The sequence below is a fragment of the Eleutherodactylus coqui genome, chromosome 3, assembly GCF_035609145.1.
Source record: "Eleutherodactylus coqui strain aEleCoq1 chromosome 3, aEleCoq1.hap1, whole genome shotgun sequence".
Taxonomy (NCBI): Eukaryota; Metazoa; Chordata; class Amphibia; order Anura; family Eleutherodactylidae; genus Eleutherodactylus; species Eleutherodactylus coqui.
The window spans coordinates 215,264,639-215,282,709 of NC_089839.1; positions in this window are offsets into that span (position 1 = coordinate 215,264,639).

Here is an 18,071-nt window from a genome sequence, read left to right on the forward strand (position 1 = left end):
GAATAACTTCTAACCTGCATGGGTTCATTAGGGATCGATCATGTCAGTCTAATCCGATCTGCTTCTACGATGAAGTAAGTCTAAGCTTGACCTGGGAGAGTCTATTGATCTCGTATGTCTGGTTTTCTCTAAAGCATTTGACACCGTGCTGCATAATAGGCTGATATATAAAATGAGGCAACTCGGACTGGGCTAAAAAGTGTGTATCTGGGTAAGGAATTGTTCAAGAGATAGAAAGCAGAGGGTGGTAATAAATGGTTAATACTCTGATTGGGCCACCATTGCTAGTGGGGTGCCACAGGGCTCAGTACTAGGCCCCATTCTGTTCAATATATTTATCAACGATCTGATAGAGGGACTGCACAGTAAAATATCAATATTTGCAAATGATATAAAATTATCTAAGACAATTAATATAATGGAAGACAATGTGCGGCTACAAAAGGAACTAGATAAGCTGGGGGTTTGGGCAGAAAAATGGCAAATGAAGTTCAATGTGGATAAATGTAAGGTTATGCACATGGGCAGGAGAAACGGATGTCACCAATATACACTAAATGGGGTACTGCTAGGGAAAAGCAATATGGAAAAAGGCCTGGGGGTACTAGTGGATTGTAGATATAACTGGAGCAACCAATGCCAGTCAGCTGCTGCAAAAGCTAATAGAGTTTTGGGGTGCATTAAAAGAGGTGTAGGGATGAAGGACGAGAACACTATTCTTCCCCTATATAAGGCGCTTTGTCAGGCCCCATATGGAATACCGTGTACAGTTCTGGACACCGGTGCTCAGAAAAAATGTTGCAGTGCTTGAGGGGCTTCAAAAAATGGCAAAAAATAATAAATGGAATGAGAGGACTGGAATACCCAGAGAGACTATCAAAATTAGGACTTTTCACCCTGGAAAAAAGACAGCTAAGGGGCGATCAAATAACTATGTATAAATTTATTAGGGGACAATACAAGAATCTCTCCCATGAGCTGTTTATTCAAAGGACTGCGTCGGTAACAAGAGGGCATCCTCTACATCTAGAGGAAAGCAGGTTTCATCACCAACACAGAAGGGGGCTCTTTACTGTAAGAGCAGTGAAACTGTGGAACGGTCTGCCTGAGGACATCGTGATGGCAAAATCCATGGAGGAGTTTAAGAGGGGACTAGACGTCTTTCTCGAGCGGAAGAATATTACAGGATATAGACATTAGATGACCAGCGGTTTTGTAGTTCCGGGTCTTATATTTAGGTGAGAACTATCAAAGGTTGATCCATGGATTATTCTGACTGGCATTACGGAGTCAGGGAGGAATTTTCCCCCAAATGGGCTAATTGGCTTCTGCCTCTTGGGGTTTTTGCCTTTGCGTGGATCAACTAGGGGTTGAAACAGGCTGAACTAGATGGACATGGTCTTCATTCAGCCTAGCATCCTATGTAGAAGGAGTTGTCAGAATTGAATGGAACTTTTGTGCGATTGTAATATTGATATAAGTAAGTGATTAGAATATCAGATCAAAAGCATAATTTATTATGGAATCTAAACATTTGAAGGGAGGCTCTAGTACCCTGTTGTATCGCCTCTAGCCTGGATGCAAGATGTGATACGGGCGGGCATGTAGGCTTTAGTACTCTGTTGGTCCACCTCATGCTTGGATGCAAGATGTGATATTTTGTGGGCATACAGGCTCTAGTATCCTGTTGTACCACCTCTTGTTTGGATGCAAGATGTGATACGGGTGGGTATGGAGGCTATAGTATCCTGTTGGGCTGGCTCTAGCTTGGATGCAACATGTGATACGGGTGGGCATGGAGGCTCTAGTATCCTATTTGGCTGCCTTAAGCTTGGATACAAGATGTGATATGGGTAGGCATCGAGGCTCTAGTAACCTGTTGATCTACCTCTAGCTTGGATGCAAGATGTGATATGGGTGGACATGGAGACTCTAGTACCCTGTTGTACTGTCTATAGCTTGGATGCAACATGTGATACGGGTGGGCATGGAGGCTCTAGTACCTGGCTGGGCCACCTCTAACTTCAATACAATATGTGATACGGGTGGGCATGGAGGCTCTAGTACCTGGCTGGGCCACCTCTAAATTCAATACAATATGTGATACAGGAGGGCATGGAGGCTCTAGTACCCTATTGTACTGTTTCTAGCTTAGATGTAAGATGTGGAGGCATACAGATTCTGTATGGTATCTTTTGGCATATCGCTCCACATTTGCTGTATGACCAGTAGAGATTACGAGAGGAGAGAGAGTGTTGCCAGAAGCAGAATCTCACAAATAACTGAGACTGTGGATTAACTGGTTTACCCCGAGAGTCCTCCCTGTCACACCACCTTCTGAAAATGTAAAGTATTCTTCTAGAGTGACACTGTTGTTGTTGGATCTTTGTTGGACTTAAGTAAATGGGCATTACTGACTATCCCTGTTTTCCTCAGAAAGTTATCCTTGTGCATGGCCGACTTTATTTCCGTCCCAAGGTTCACCACAGAGGAAGGAACAGTGGCATCACGAGTAAGAACTGTAAGGTAACCTTAGTTACCCTTTCCCTTTAACCTCAGTTAGGAGTGTTTTAGAAATGAATGTATGATACGTCTTTTTGCAATGTATACGGAGAATGTGAAATATATTTTTTTCTCGCGTCTCCCTGACTGCCCTAAGGGGATTTTCACACAGGATGGAATTTCCATATGGAAAATCTACAGCATTTACACTACAAGCCATGTAGATGAGATTTAAGAAACCTAAAAATGCACATGTAAACACAGCTTTAGGCCTCTGTCACACGGGCGTTTTTTCTCGCGATTTGCGGATCGCATAACGGATGCGCATCCGCAAATCGCGTGACCGGGGCGGACGATTCGCTGATTCAATGAAACCGCCCCGCACTGCCCGCTATCCTCTGCCACAGCTGTGCCACAGCTGTGGCATAGGAGAACGATGTTCGCCCATTGAATTCAATGGAGCCGACAATACAGCCAGCTCCATTGAAAGCAATGGGCTGCCGGCGAGCGCGGGATGAATTTTCGGGAAGGGCTTAAAAATATAAGCCCTTCCCTGAAAACCATCCTAAAATGTGTAAAAATAAAAAAAAAAAAGGATACTCACCTTTTCCCTGCAGCCGGAGTTCAGCCACTTCCGGCCGGCAGTTCTCCTGAACTGCTCTGTGTAGTATTTAGCAGGAGGGGATTTAAAATCCCCACCTGCTGAATGGGCTGCTTCTGATTGGTCACAGCCCTCACCAATCAGAGGCAGCTCTCACTCACCCATTCATGAATTCATGAATGGGTGAGTGAGTGTTGCCTCTGATTGGTCCCTGCGCTCAGCCTATCAGAGGCAGCACTCATATCAGAGAAAGACATTTGGCCTTTCCGTATCTGACATCATAGTTATATACGCAATGATAAGAGAACCTTCTTTAGGCCAAGAATGGCACCCTTCACAAAGCAGTATCTTTACAATGCTCAGGCATGGTATGTACTAGTAATTAACACTTCCATCCATGGGAGGAATAAGTCCATCATGCGACAGTCTGCATAGGCTGACTTTACATTCCCAGGAGTTTGAGTGGTCATCATCTACCATAAACCAGGGTTTTGCCGCAGTAAACGATATAAAAAGCGATATGTGTGAGAGTTGCCTAAGCGTATGTTTCCACACATGGAAAATGGTGCAGATTGTCCACAGCAGACAATTCACCCCAAGTTCCGTATCAAAACCACAATGGAAAAAAATTACCAAATCCGCGCCGTTGGTGAAGGTTTTTGATGCAGGTTTTTAATGCGTATCCGCAGCAGATTTCAGTCTTCCAATTCACGTAGAATTTTGGGTGGATTGTTCGATGCAAACAAGAGCTGTTTTCCACTACTTGGGAACATACCATAAGGTCAGTTTCACACGGGCGATAAAATGGCGCGATACAAGAGTTCATGAAAACACTGAAGTATGAAATCCATGCTTTTCAATTGTTTCGTTCACATTTGCAATATCTTCACACCATGCGAAGTTGCATGGTAAAACAATTGCTGCATTTTGCTCTTTTTTATTGCCCATGTTTCCCTATGGAGCCTTCGTTTTATTGCATCGCACGCACGAACTTACAAGTGGCAGCGATGCTTTTGTGGAAAAAAGAATCGCTAATGCTCAGACATCTCATGAGCAAAACTGCAATCGCCCTTGTAAAACTAGCCTAAGGGGTATAGGGATGGGGGGACTAAGCTGAACTTTTGTACCCGCACCCATGAGCCTCTAGCTCCACTCCAGGTCCTATCACTTTCGTCACAGGCCTCAACACAACCCCATTTACAATCATTAGGTGTGATGGCACATGCCCAAAGCCATCGTGTAGTCTTAGCCTTAAGCAGTCATATACAGTCACTTCTTGATGTCTGTTTGTTGGCAGGAGGAAAGCTGGGAAAGAGTAAGGATCTGTGCGACTATGCAAAGGGCCAAATAATGATTGCTAGATTACTCAGTCAGGGCATCTCCAAAATGGCAGGTCTTTTTGGGTGTCCCTGGTGTACAATGGATAGAACCCACCAAACGTTGGCCATTGAAGGGCAAACAGTGAACATGTAATGGGCAACCAGGGCTCATTGATGCACAAAGGCTAGCCCATCTGGTCTGATCCCACCAAAGAGCTATTGTACTGCAAATTGTTGAGATAGTTAGGGTCCATTTACATGGGACTACTGTGGGGCAAACGATGCCTGACACTCGTCCCTGTGTGTCCGCACTCCCGTGCTGTCACACGGGAGCTACTAATTCTGGCTCGCTCACGGAGCAGCCAGCAGGGGGCGGGGCAGTGCAGAAGATTTCTGTCTTTTCGCTCCCCCCCCCCCCTCCATTGACATAACATAACAGACTTTCACTTTTTGCCTGACAGTCGTTACGTGTAAATGGACCTTTACTGTGAGCAGTAAGAAAAAGGTGTTGAACATACACAAAAAAAGCCACTACATTATTTCCCAATGGACTGTAATGCTGGATTTGCAGTTAGATGAAAATTAAAACAATATAGCATACATTTAGTTAAAAATTCTCTTTAATGAGATGATCAGTATGAAAGTGTGTTATGAAACTATCCAAGGCCTCCTGTGAAAAGTACTTCTCTGCCTCGCCTCAGAAGAACACCCTCTGCTCCAGTACATCAAATGGACTCATTCTTTAAAAGCCATGTTCCATGTTCTACTGATACCGTACTATTCCTAGTGCAGCCCTGAGCCCAGAAAAACATATATATTAAACATTTGTGCTGCGCAAACCTAAGCATTCGATCCGTTTAGGATAGAACCTGAATACCTCGGGGGGTTTGTCTTGGCTGAACCCACTAGAAGAGAAAAAAGGAAAAAGACGGAACAATAAGGAGAAGTCAAAAGAAGGAAATACAGGGAAAAAGAAGGAAACTTTTTTCTTTCATTCTTTTTCCTTCGTTTCTTCCTATTAACTAACTTTTCATTAACCTCTTATTACCACCCCATAGACTGTTTACGTCCCGCTTTAGTAGGCTTTAATTTCAAGGTCCATAAAAACACTCTGGCTCTGGGGATTAAAGCCACATGGGCTGTGGATATAGCTAACTGACAACCTGGAGCGGTCACGGGGGGGCCACGGGAAGCACCCCCTCACACGATCGCCATATCCTTCCCTGGACCTGACATCACCTTCTGTACAGAAAGGCTTGCACCCCGGGAAATTTAAAATGCCTCTGCTCCCGGCTAGATTGTGTAGCCTGGAGAAGAGAGATATCACCGCATACAGCGGCTTCCAGTCACATGATCGCTGGTATCATTTAAAGTAAAAGTAGAAGAGTGTGAGAACAGCACCCAGGCCAATGTAGGGGATAAAAAAGATGATGCTTAATTGAAGGAGAAGGGCAATCACCCAGTGCACAGCGGACAGACCCTAAAGGCAAAAGGGAAAAGACCGCCACACACCCTCAGACCTTAGAAACCATAACTGTTGTCTATCGACATTCCCAAATGTCCTATGGACAAAATGTGGCTGTATCATGATGCTGTAATTGATCACATGACGCCCATATGTATCATGACATGACTATTTACGTGCTCCAAGTACCAGCCCATTGACGTCCAGAATTGCTAGTATGGTATTTAAAGCTTGAAATAGGGAGTTACGGAAGGCCCTTTGTTTTGTGCACGGTTGTGCATAGAGATATAGGATTAGGGCCATAACGGATAGGTTTCTGAAAACAGGACTAACTGGGGTATCCATTTTGGGGTGCAAATCCTCATTTTCATGTGCACTATAGAAACAAATCCTGTCTTTAAAATGACATACATTTGCAAAAACATGAAATTTTTTTTTTCTTCTCTAAATTGCATGAATTCCTGAAAAGAAACTGTGGGGTCAAAATACTCCTGACAGCCCTCAGTGAATACATTAAAATATGTATTTTTTTAAAAGGGGGTATCTATCATTCTGACACCCATGAGCCTTTGCAATCTTGGCTTGGTGCAGGAAAACAAAGTGTTCCTCAAAATGTTTATAATTAATGTTAAATTTGTTTGTCTACTAAATGGTTAAAAAATGGAAAATGAAAGATGGAAATATATATCTCATCAAAAATGTGTACAGTATGATTGCCCATATTTGACATATTGCTGTTAAAAATGTGAAAAAAATGACATTTTTTTCAAAATCTTCCCAATTTTGGCACTTTTAATAACTGTGCACAAATTCTGTCTATTTTTCCACCTAAATGAAGCACAATATGTGGTGAAAAAAGAATGTCAGAATCACTTGGATATGAATGGTTATTCTAAGTGACAAATGTCAGATTTCCATAATTTGGCCGACATTAAGGCGCAAACAGGCTTGGTCACTAATGCCACCTGTCCATTGCTAAGGCGGAAAATCACTAGCGATATTCCACCGCGGGGGAGGGGGAGGGAGCACTGACAGGTCTCTGAGATGAGTCTATCTAATAGATAGGCTCATCGCGGAGAATCGCGGCAATTGTAGCATGCCACTATTTAAATCCCGCGAGCGGAGAATCACTATGATTCATCACTCATTGACGCCAGCGCTGCGCTTTCCATAGGAACCCTAGGGAAAGCTTTAAAGAGCATGATTCGCGGGCAATAAACCACCCATGGATCATTGCCAGTGGACAGGCAGCCTAAGGGGTTTAATGCCTGTATCACATTGGAAATGGAATGTCCCATCATCTGGAGCCAACTATCATACATCGTTTGAACTCCGATAATTTACTTCGCCATGAGCACGTTGGCCAGTGTTCAGTCTCACAAGATAATATCTCGCACCTCACAACTTATACAAGTGTGGGTGTTCCCAAGCTGTAATCTCAGATAACACCACTTCATAATCAATTTATATACGACCGTGTTTCCCCTAAAATAAGACCCCGTCTTATTTTCAGGGGATGTTTTATACTTACCTATCAGGCATCGCCCAGGTCCCTCCCGTTGGTCTCCGCAGCTCCTTCAGGCTTCTGTGCAGTACTCAGCCGCTGACAAAATATCGCTTGCTGGTAACGGGTTTTGAAAACCCCTGCTTACAGCCAGCGATTGCTCTAATTGGTTTTCGAGCACGTCAGCTCAGCCAATCACTCCAGTGCTCGATGAACCAATCACAACCAATCAATGCAATGGCTGTCATTGGTTCTTTGAACACCGCAGTGATTGGCTGAGCCACGGCACTCGAGAACCAATCAAAGCAATCACTTGCTCGAGGCAAGGCTTTCAAATCCTGTTACCAGCAAGCCTGTAGGAACTGTGGAGACCAGCGGGAGGGACCCGGATAGCGGGTAGTATATTTAGGGCTTATTTTTTTCGGTAAGGCTCATATGTCAAGCTTCTCCTCTGAAAATCAGGGTAGATGTTATTTTAGGGATAGGTCTTATTTTCAAGGAAACATTGTACTATCCCATGACTTTCAGCATATCAGAGTAAAACACTAGAAAGCATCCCTGAGCTGCGACACATAAATATGACAAAAACATGGGAAACTTCAAAATCACATTCTGTGGCGTCTGCGTCTTCTAAGAGAGTCCTCTTCAGATTTTCGATGGACTGCTTTGCAGGTTTGGCTTCAGGTAAGTCTGAATACTGGATTTGCCTGTACAAAAATAAAACAGGTATATTATCAACACCACAATATTTTTATCTACTTTAGCCACAAAATGCAACAGAATCATTTTTGAACGTTTTTTAAGACCTAAAAGTCAGGAAGGTAAAACTATAAGATTTTTGCAAATAGCAATGCCACAGGGTGAAGGCCAGTGTGCCATACGCTCTTGGGTGCTGCTCTCAGTTTAACAGGAAATGATGTAACATGTCTATAAAATTAAATCTAGCACCATCCACTATATATACAAGGAATATATGTACAACCCCTTTAACTTGGCCTGACGATCACAACTTATCTCCTATCCACAGGACAGGGCATAACTTGCTGATTAATAGGAGTCTCGCCGCTGAGACGCTCACCGATCTCAAGAATTGGTGGCCCATGTCCCCCTCTGCCTGTCACTGCGGGGTCGCTTCATGCCGTACAGTGACGTCAGAATTAATGGCCAAGCATAAACAGCCGCTGCTCCATTTATTTCAAAGCGCCTAAAGGAAATACCTGAGTACCTGCTAAGCTATCTCCCGCAGTGCCATTGAAAATGAATGGAGCGGCAGCATGCTAGTACAACCGTCACCTCATTCAGTGTCCTCCTCACTGCGGTGGGTGTAGTAAACCCACAGTAAGGAGGACGGTGGACGCAGGACCCCCCATTGTTGGGATTGTTGGGGGGGGGGGGGGGTCTCAGAAGTGAGAGGCCCACCAATCAACAAGTCATCCCCTATCCTGTGGACTTTATGATTCTGGTCTTTAAAAGACAGTAGGTCTGGAATGTGAGCAATCATCTCACTCAGATCTCACCTTCTAGTTCTCAGGGTTTTTCTGAGCCCATTCCAGCAGGCTATGATACACATACATCATACATCCCAAGGGCGGATAACAACTGTTCATCTGTGAAATCAGAAGCATCAACCAGTAGAACTGCACCTTACTACAAATAGAAAAAGGAAATGTTTTACAGTTGAGTAAATTTAAGTTTCTCTTAATTGCAGTCTATTAATATCAATAGGATGAAACTCTAGTCTCTGCACTTCAGGTGCCAACCTGCACCAAACCTTGTGGCTACTCACCAGAGCTCAGCCAGGAGGCCCAGGCAAGCTGTAGTGACCACGTCCAGCTGTTTACCTGATAGGTACCCATGTTGTAAGAAGTCACCAGCATTTGTGACTATTCCATGTAAAGCATACAGGTCACAAAGCCGCTTCAGAACGGCTTCAACGTCAGGCTGATCGGGGAGTCAATTCAGAGCCGAGATGAAAATCTTAACTGATAAGAAGTGTGAATGAGCCTAAAAGACACATAACCACATTGGCTGGATGCACTCAATGGGAAACCTAATGTATTGTGTTCACCGTGTGTACATAACTCACTAAGGCATCGGTCACACGACTGTTTTTGGTCCAATCTGCAGATCTACAGACCAAATGCATCCCAATGGGATCGGTCACATGTCCGCTTTTTATGCGGATGTGCGATCAATTATAGGACACAACGATTCGCAGAACGCGCCTATCTGCGTTCTGCGCATCGCTGTGTTCTATATATGCTCTCAATGGGGCCGGCTGCATCAGCGCCGACAACATTGAGAACATATACTTAAAGATCATTCTCCTCTGCCACAGCTGTTACAGCTGTGGCAAAGAAGAACGATATTCGCCCATTGAATTTAATGGAGCCGGTAATATAGCCGGCTCCATTGAAAGCAATGGGCTGCCAGCGAGTACGGGATGAATTTTCAGGAAGGGCTTAAAAATATAAGCCCTTCCCTGAAAACCATTCTAAAATGTGTAAAAATTAAAAAAAGGATACTCGCCTTTTCCCTGCAGCCGCAGTTCAGCTGCAGGGAAAAGGCAAGTATCAGCAGGATATTTGCACCTCAGAAAGAGGGGAGCAAATACACCGCCTCATACTATGATTCAATGTATGAAGGCAGATTAGCTATAACGCGTCTCTCGCTTTACAGATGACGGACGATTGTCCACCTGGAGGTTAGAACCCTGATGGCTTTCTATACTCCTCCCCCCTCCCTTGCAGCCTAAACAGGCCTGGAAGGCTGAGGGGGAGAGGCTTGATTTTTGGTGCTGTAAGTGAAACACGCATGGAGAGAAGAAGGTTCCACCCCCTCCCTGCACACCATCCAGAGCCCCAGCTGCATCACGGTCTATCAGGCCTAGAAGCCATGGACTCAATCTGAGCCCCATCCGAAGGCAGCACCGCTGTTGGGTCGCGCAGCATCCGGAGCCCCGCCTATGACACGGCCTAAGCAGGCCTAGGAGCCAAGGGTTTGATTTGAGCCCACCCTGCCTGCCTGCCTGCCTGGAGGCAAGGCCAGTAGCACTCACAGCTGGGAGCAAGGGCCAGGCCGGATACCTAGAGGATTCACGCAGGGAGGGGGGCAATTTTCACCCAAACACCATCAGTTGGCAGTCCTGCCCCCAGTTGCTGCCTACACCAGCCTACAGCCGGAGGCTCGAGTTAAGCTTAGGCTGGAGGCGGCTCCATCTTCAAGTAGCCGCATGGGCAGAGGGAGGTCCCTAGTTGAACCCTCTAGGGTTCTAGAGGCCAGGGGCTCGCTAGAGCGTAACCCGACTGGACTGAGAGGGGATGGTGAAGGATAGTGCAGGGATGAAGGGTAATTGCACCCCTTCCCTGCATACTAATGGGACCCCAGATATTGCCCCGTGCCCCGAAGGTACATCATCGCTGCACTGATGGGGGAGGGAAGAGCGTGCCAGCAACTACAGTCATCTGCGCAGTGGTGGATGAATCCAAGGGGAAGGTGAGAAGGGGAAAAGAAGTAGAGGTATGATGGTGCAATATTCACCTACTCTCGTCTACTCATGCATCGTAATCCTCTTCCCTTCAGCTCCCCCAGCCACCAGCAGGATCACTGCTTCAGTTACATCGCATTGACAGGTCACTGGAATTGGGGGTAGGAGTCCGGAACATTCAGATGACCCCATTATTGCTGGCGGGAAGCAGAGTCATTAGTGATGCTCTGGTCCTTTTTGTCTTCTTAGAGGAGTGGATAACAGTGTGTTTGGCAGCACTTTTTGACCCTTCCCCACTTGTTAGCCAATCCCCGATGCCTAGCTAGAAGAGAAGAAGAAAAAAAATTTTAAAAAAGAAGACCTGCAGAGCAAGAGGTCTGCCTCCTTCAGACACTAAGCTAAAACTGATTTAGCCAATGGATAATGGCGATGGCATAAAAGTAAACAAAAAGGGAAATAAACCACTCACCTCAATCCTCCATGATGTCCCACAATGTTGGGCACATGCGCAGAAGGCCGGAGAGCCAGGGAGAATTAAAATCTCCCTGCTCCCAGCTAGCATGAGTAGCAGAGAGCAAAAATATGTCACTGAGCGCCGTGGTATGCAGTCCCTGGTCACATGATCAGTGTTATCCATTAGATATCCATCATGTAAAGTAAATAAAAAAAAAAAAAGTTTGTTTCATCTCCCCTCAAGATCATATCCATGAGTGGAGATGAAATTATGTACCTAAGGCCCCCCGATTTATCCACGGACCTTACCGCAGCTTCTGCACATGCGCCTGTCGTCAAACTGTCGGACAGATGTATTAAAGCTGCAGATTGCTGCAGTAGTTTAAAGACTCCTTGCTCTTGGCTACTAAAGGTGACCAAGAACCTGCTGCAGTGACTGATTGCCATGGTGAGTGATCCCTGATCACATTGGATAACGGCGATCACATAAAAGTTTAAAAAAGTTGAAGTTTAAAGGGGTTGTCTCGAGGAAGCAGTGATTTTTTTTTTTGCCCAGTCCCCCTAATTAAGCATACATTACTAAGCCTCCCTGTAAATGACTTTTCTAGCTGGTTTCTACTTACAGTTCCAGCGTTTCAGCAACTTATAAAAAGTTTCCCAAGATGGCCGCCGGCTCTTTTCCCATCGCTTGCTGTAGCCCGACGTGCGCGCTCCCGAGACGCTACCAGCTGTGTCTCCCTGACAACCAGACGCCCCGCAGCCGCCGACCGGACCCCTGGATTGAACGCGGCCGACCCATCACAGCGGCAGCCCCCCCGGCACAGCGGCGGCCCCCCAATCACAGCGGCGGCCCCCCAAGCACAGCGGTAGCCCCCCCCTGGCACAGCGGTAGCCCCCCCATCACAGCGGTGGCCCCCCCATCACAGCGGTGGCCCCCCCATCACAGCGGCAGCCCCCCCGGCCCATCACTTACCTGGGCGGCGGGACAGCTGGGCGGCTTCTCGGGACAGCTGGGCGGCTCTGCACCTTCCTCTAACAGAGGATGGTACAGAATGGCGGCTCCAGCGCGCTCCCGAGCAGTGACAGCTCGTCTGCGCATGCGCAGAAGAGCTGTAGCGGGGAGCACACTGAAGCGGCTCGTGCTGAAAGGAGAAGACCGGACTGTGCAAGCGCGTCTAAGAAAGCAAGCTGCGAGCGAATTTAGACGGAACCATGGAGACGAGGACGCTAGCAACGGAGCAGGTAAGTGAATAACTTTTGTATGGCTCATATTTAATGCACGATGTATATTACAAAGTGCATTAATATGGCCATACAGAAGTGTATAACCCCACTTGATTTCACGAGACAACCCCTTTAATTTTTCCTGAATGGTGAGGAGATGAAACGCTTTACCAGAGCCCTCCGCATTTGAACCCTGACGTGATAATCCTTCACGGACCTTTCCCGACTTCTGTGCATGCGCCTGCCAGCAGAATGACTGAAACATGCGCAGGAGCCAACGAGGCTTAGGAAATTTAAAATTCCTGTGCTTCCGACTATCAAAGACAGACCATAGCCTGGAGCAGTGACCGGTGGCCTCGTTGAGCGGTCCCCTGTCACATGATAAAAACTTAGCGATCTACCTTAGACTGGTCTCACACGACCAGATAGAAATTGCGGATTCTGTATGTCTTTGATCCGCGGCAATACGCAGATGAATCAAATGCATTGGCCGGTCGATACTATGTAAAACAGAACGGATATTTGCAACATAGAACCCGTTGTGCTCTATGGTCGTGGATATACCTGCAGCCCATTCGTAATTACATTGTGTACGGGCTGCAGGTACCTATGTGATCGCTAAGTGAGGGCCTGGGAAATATAAACAAAAAAAGGTGTACTGTGCATGAGTACTGTGTACTGTGAGTATGCAGTTATGTGCAGTATATTACGCGGCTGTACGCAGGGACACAGCTGGCCTCACAACCGGCATCCGCTGCGGACCTCCACAAGCGGATTCCACATACGGCCGTGTGAGCCCGGCATTATTCAGATCGCTACCTGTAATGCGTAATCTATAGAGATGAGCGAGCACCAAAATGCTCGGGTGCTCGTTACTCGGGACAAAGTTATCGTGATGCTCGAGGGTTCGTTTCGAGTAACGAACCCCATTGAAGTCAATGGACGACTCGAGCATTTTTGTATATCGCCGATGCTCGCTAAGGTTTCCATTTGTGAAAATCGGGGCAATTCAAGAAAGTGATGGGAACGACACAGCAACAGATAGGGCAGCAAGGGGCTACATGTTGGGCTGCATCTCAAGTTCACAGGTCCCACTATTAAGCCACAATAGCGGCAAGAGTGCCCCCCCCCCCTCCCAACAACTTTTACATCTGAAAAGCCCTCATTAGCAATGCATACCTTAGCTAAGAACCACACTACCTCCAACAAAGCACAATCACTGCCTGCATGACACTCCGCTGCCACTTCTCCTGGGTTACATGCTGCCCAACCCCCCCCGCCCTGCACGACCCAGTGTCCACAGCGCACACGAAATTGTCCCTACGCAGCCTTCAGCTGCCCTCATGCCACGCCACACTCATGTCTATTTATAAGTGCGTCTGCCATAAGGAGGAACCGCAGGCACACACTGCAGAGGGTTGGCACGGCTAGGCAGCGACCCTCTTTAAAAGGGGCGGGGCGATAGCCCACAATGCTGTACAGAAGCAATAAGAAATATAATCCTGTGCCACCGCCATCAGGAGCTGCACACGTGGGCATAGCAATGGGGAACCTATGTACCACACACTATTAATTCTGTCAAGGTGTCTGCATGCCCCAGTCAGACCGCGTTTTTTTATAAATAGTCACAGGCAGGTACAACTCCGCAATGGGAATTCCGTGTGCACCCACAGCATGGGTGGCTCCCTGGAACCCACCGGCTGTACATTAATGTATCCCATTGCAGTGCCCAGCACAGCTGAGGTAAGGTCCGATTAAATGCAGGTGGGCTTCGGCCCACACTGCATGCCCCAGTCAGACTGGGGTTCTTTAGAAGTGGACACATGTAGTTACAACTCCGTGTGGACCGAAAGCATGGGTGGGTGCCAGGAAGCCACCGGCGGTACATAAATATATCCCATTGCATTGCCCATCACAGCTGAGGTAATGTCATGTTTAATGCAAATGGGCTTCGGCCCACACTGCATGCCCCAGTCAGACTGGGGCTCTTTAGAAGTGGACACATGTAGTTACAACTCCGTGTGGACCCATGGCATGGGTGGCTCCCTGGAACCCACCGGCGGTACATAAATATATCCCATTGCAGTGCCCAACACAGCTGATGTAACGTCAGCTGTAATGCAGGTGGGCAAAAAATTAATTGGATTACACTGTAGGCGAGGGCCCCCAAAAATTGGTGTACCAACAGTACTAATGTACCTCAGAAAAATTGCCCAACCAAGAGGGCAGGTGAAACCCATTAATCGCTTTGGTTAATGGGGCTTAATTGGTAACTAGGCCTGGAGGCAACCCAGTTAAAATAAAAATTGGTTCAGGTGCAAGTTTCAACGCTTTAATGAGCATTGAAACGTATAAAAATTGTTTAGAAATATTATATGACTGAGCCTTGTGGGCCTAAGAAAAATTGCCTGTTCGGCGTGTTTATGTGAGGTTTCAGGAGGAGGAGCAGGAGGAGGAGGAGGAATATTGTACACAGATTGATGAAGCAAAAATGTCCCCGTTTTTGATGGTGATAGAGAACGATGCTTCCATCCGCGGGTGCAGCCTACGTATTGCTTAGGTATCGCTGCTGTCCGCTGGTGAAGAAGAGAAGTCTGGGGAAATCCAGGCTTTGTTCATCTTGATGAGTGTAAGCCTGTCGGCACTGTCGGTTGACAGGCGGGTACGCTTATCTGTGATGATTCCCCCAGCCGCACTAAACACCCTCTCTGACAAGACGCTACCTGCAGGACAAGCAAGCACCTCCAGGGCATACAGCGCGAGTTCAGGCCACGTGTCCAGCTTCGACACCCAGTAGTTGTAGGGGGCAGAGGCGTCACCAAGGACGGTCGTGCGATCGGCTACATACTCCCTCACCATCCTTTTACAGTGCTTCCTCCAACTCAGCCTTGACTGGGGAGCGGTGACACAGTCTTGTTGGGGAGCCATAAAGCTGGCAAAGGCCTTGGAGAATGTTCCCCTGCCTGCGCTGTACATGCTGCCTGATCTCTGCGCCTCCCCTGCTACCTGGCCCTCGGAACTGCGCCTTCTGCCACTAGCGCTGTTGGATGGGAAGTTTACCATCAGTTTGTCCACCAGCGCCCTGTGGTATAGCATCATTCTGGAACCCCTTTCCTCTTCGGGAATGAGAGTGGAAAGGTTCTCCTTATACCGTGGGTCGAGCAGTGTGTACACCCAGTAATCCGTAGTGGCCAGAATGCATGTAACGCGAGGGTCACGAGAAAGGCATCCTAACATGAAGTCAGCCATGTGTGCCAGGGTACCTGTACGCAACACATGGCTGTCCTCACTAGGAAGATCACTTTCTGGATCCTCCTCCTCCGGCCATACACGCTGAAAGGATGACAGACAAGCAGCATGTGTACCCTCAGCAGTGGCCCAAGCTGTTTCTTCCCCCTCCTTCTCATGCTCCTCCCCCTCCTCCTCAACACGCTGAGATATAGACATGAGGGTGCTCTGACTATCCAGCGACATATTGTCTTCCCACGCCTCAGTTTCCGAGTGCAAAGCATCTGCCTTTATGCTTTGCAGGGAACTTCTCAAGAGGCATAGCAGAGGAATGGTGACGCTAATGATTGCAGCATCCCCGCTCACCATCTGGGTAGACTCCTCAAAGTTTCCAAGGACCTGGCAGATGTCTGCCAACCAGGCCCACTCTTCTGTAAAGAATTGAGGAGGCTGACTCCCACTGCGCCGCCCATGTTGGAGTTGGTATTTCACTATAGCTCTACGCTGCTCATAGAGCCTGGCCAACATGTGGAGCGTAGAGTTCCACCATGTGGGCATGTTGCACAGCAGTCAGTGCACTGGCAGATTAAACCGATGTTGCAGGGTCCGCAGGGTGGCAGCGTCCGTCTTGGAGTTGCGGAAATATGCGCTGACCCGGCGCACCTTTCCGAGCAGGTATGAGAAGTGTGGGTAGCTTTTCAGAAAGCGCTGAACCACCAAATTAAAGACATGGGCCAGGCATGGCACGTGCGTGAGGCTGCCGAGCTGCAGAGCCTCCACCAGGTTACGGCCGCTGTCACACACGACCATGCCCGGTTGGAGGCTCAGCGGCGCAAGCCAGCGGTCGGTCTGCTCTGTCAGACCCTGCACCAGTTCGTGGGCCGTGTGCCTCTTCTCTCCTAAGCTGAGTAGTTTCAGCACGGCCTGCTGACGCTTGCCCACCGCTGTGCTGCCACGCCGCGCAACACCGACTACTGGCGACGTCCTGCTGCTGCTGACACATCTTGATTGCGAGACAGAGGTTGCATTGGAGGAGGAGGCTGGTTTAGTGGAGGAAGCATACACCGCCGCAGATACCAGCATGGAGCTGAGGCCCGCAATTCTGGGGGTGGGTAGGACGTGAGCGGTCCCAGGCTCTGACTCTGTCCCAGCCTCCACTAAATTCACCCAATGTGTCGTCAGGGAGATATAGTGGCCCTGCCCGCCTGTGCTTGTCCACGTGTCCGTTGTCAATTGGACCTTGGCAGTAACCGCGTTGGTGAGGGTGCGTACAATGTTGCGGGAGCCGTGGTCGTGCAGGGCTGGGACGGCACATCGGGAAAAGTAGTGGCAACTGGGAACCGAGTAGCGTGGGGCCGCCGCCGCCATCATGCTTTTGAAAGCCTCCGTTTCCACAAGCCTATACGGCAGCATCTCCAGGCTGATCACTTTGGCAATGTGCACGTTTAACGCTTGAGCGTGCGAGTGCGTGGCGGCGTACTTGCGCTTGCGCTCAAACAGTGGCGCTAGCGACGTCTGGACGCTGCGCTGAGAGACATTGCTGGATGGGGCCGAGGACAGCGGAGGTGAGGGTGTGGGTGCAGGCCAGGAGACGGTAGTGCCTGTGTCCTCAGAGGGGGGTTGGATCTCAGTGGCAGGTTGGGGCACAGGGGGAGAGGCAGTGGTGCAAACCGGAGGCAGTGAACGGCCTTTGTCCCACCTTGTGGGGTGCTTGGCCATCATATGCCTGTGCATGCTGGTGGTGGTGGCTCCCCAGCTGATCTTGGCGCGACAAAGGTTGCACACCACTGTTCGTCAGTCGTCAGGCGTCTCTTTGAAATACTGCCACACCGTAGAGCACCTTGACCTCTGCAGGGTGGCATGGCGCGAGGGGGCATTTGGGAAACAGTTGGTGGATTATTCGGTCTGGTCCTGCCTCTACCCCTGGCCACCGCACTGGCTCGGCCTGTGCCCACACCCTGACTTGGGCCTCCGCGTCCTCGCCCGCGTCCACGTCCTCTAGGCCTACCCCTATCCCTCAACATGGTGTATTACCAGTAGTGCAGAAACAGAACGCTGTAATTAAATGTGCCGCTTATTGGCCTGTGGTTGGAGGCTGACTTTGCTTACCGAACGCACAGCAGAGCCAGGAAATAATTTTGTGCAAGCCTGCTGTAACACTTAGCTGGCTGCGTATGAATTAGGAGGACAACTACACCCAGCACAGACCCAGTACACTGAGGACAGTCACAGGCAGCCCAAATAGATTTTTTTCCCCAAATGTTTTTGGAAAGGCCCACTGCCTATAT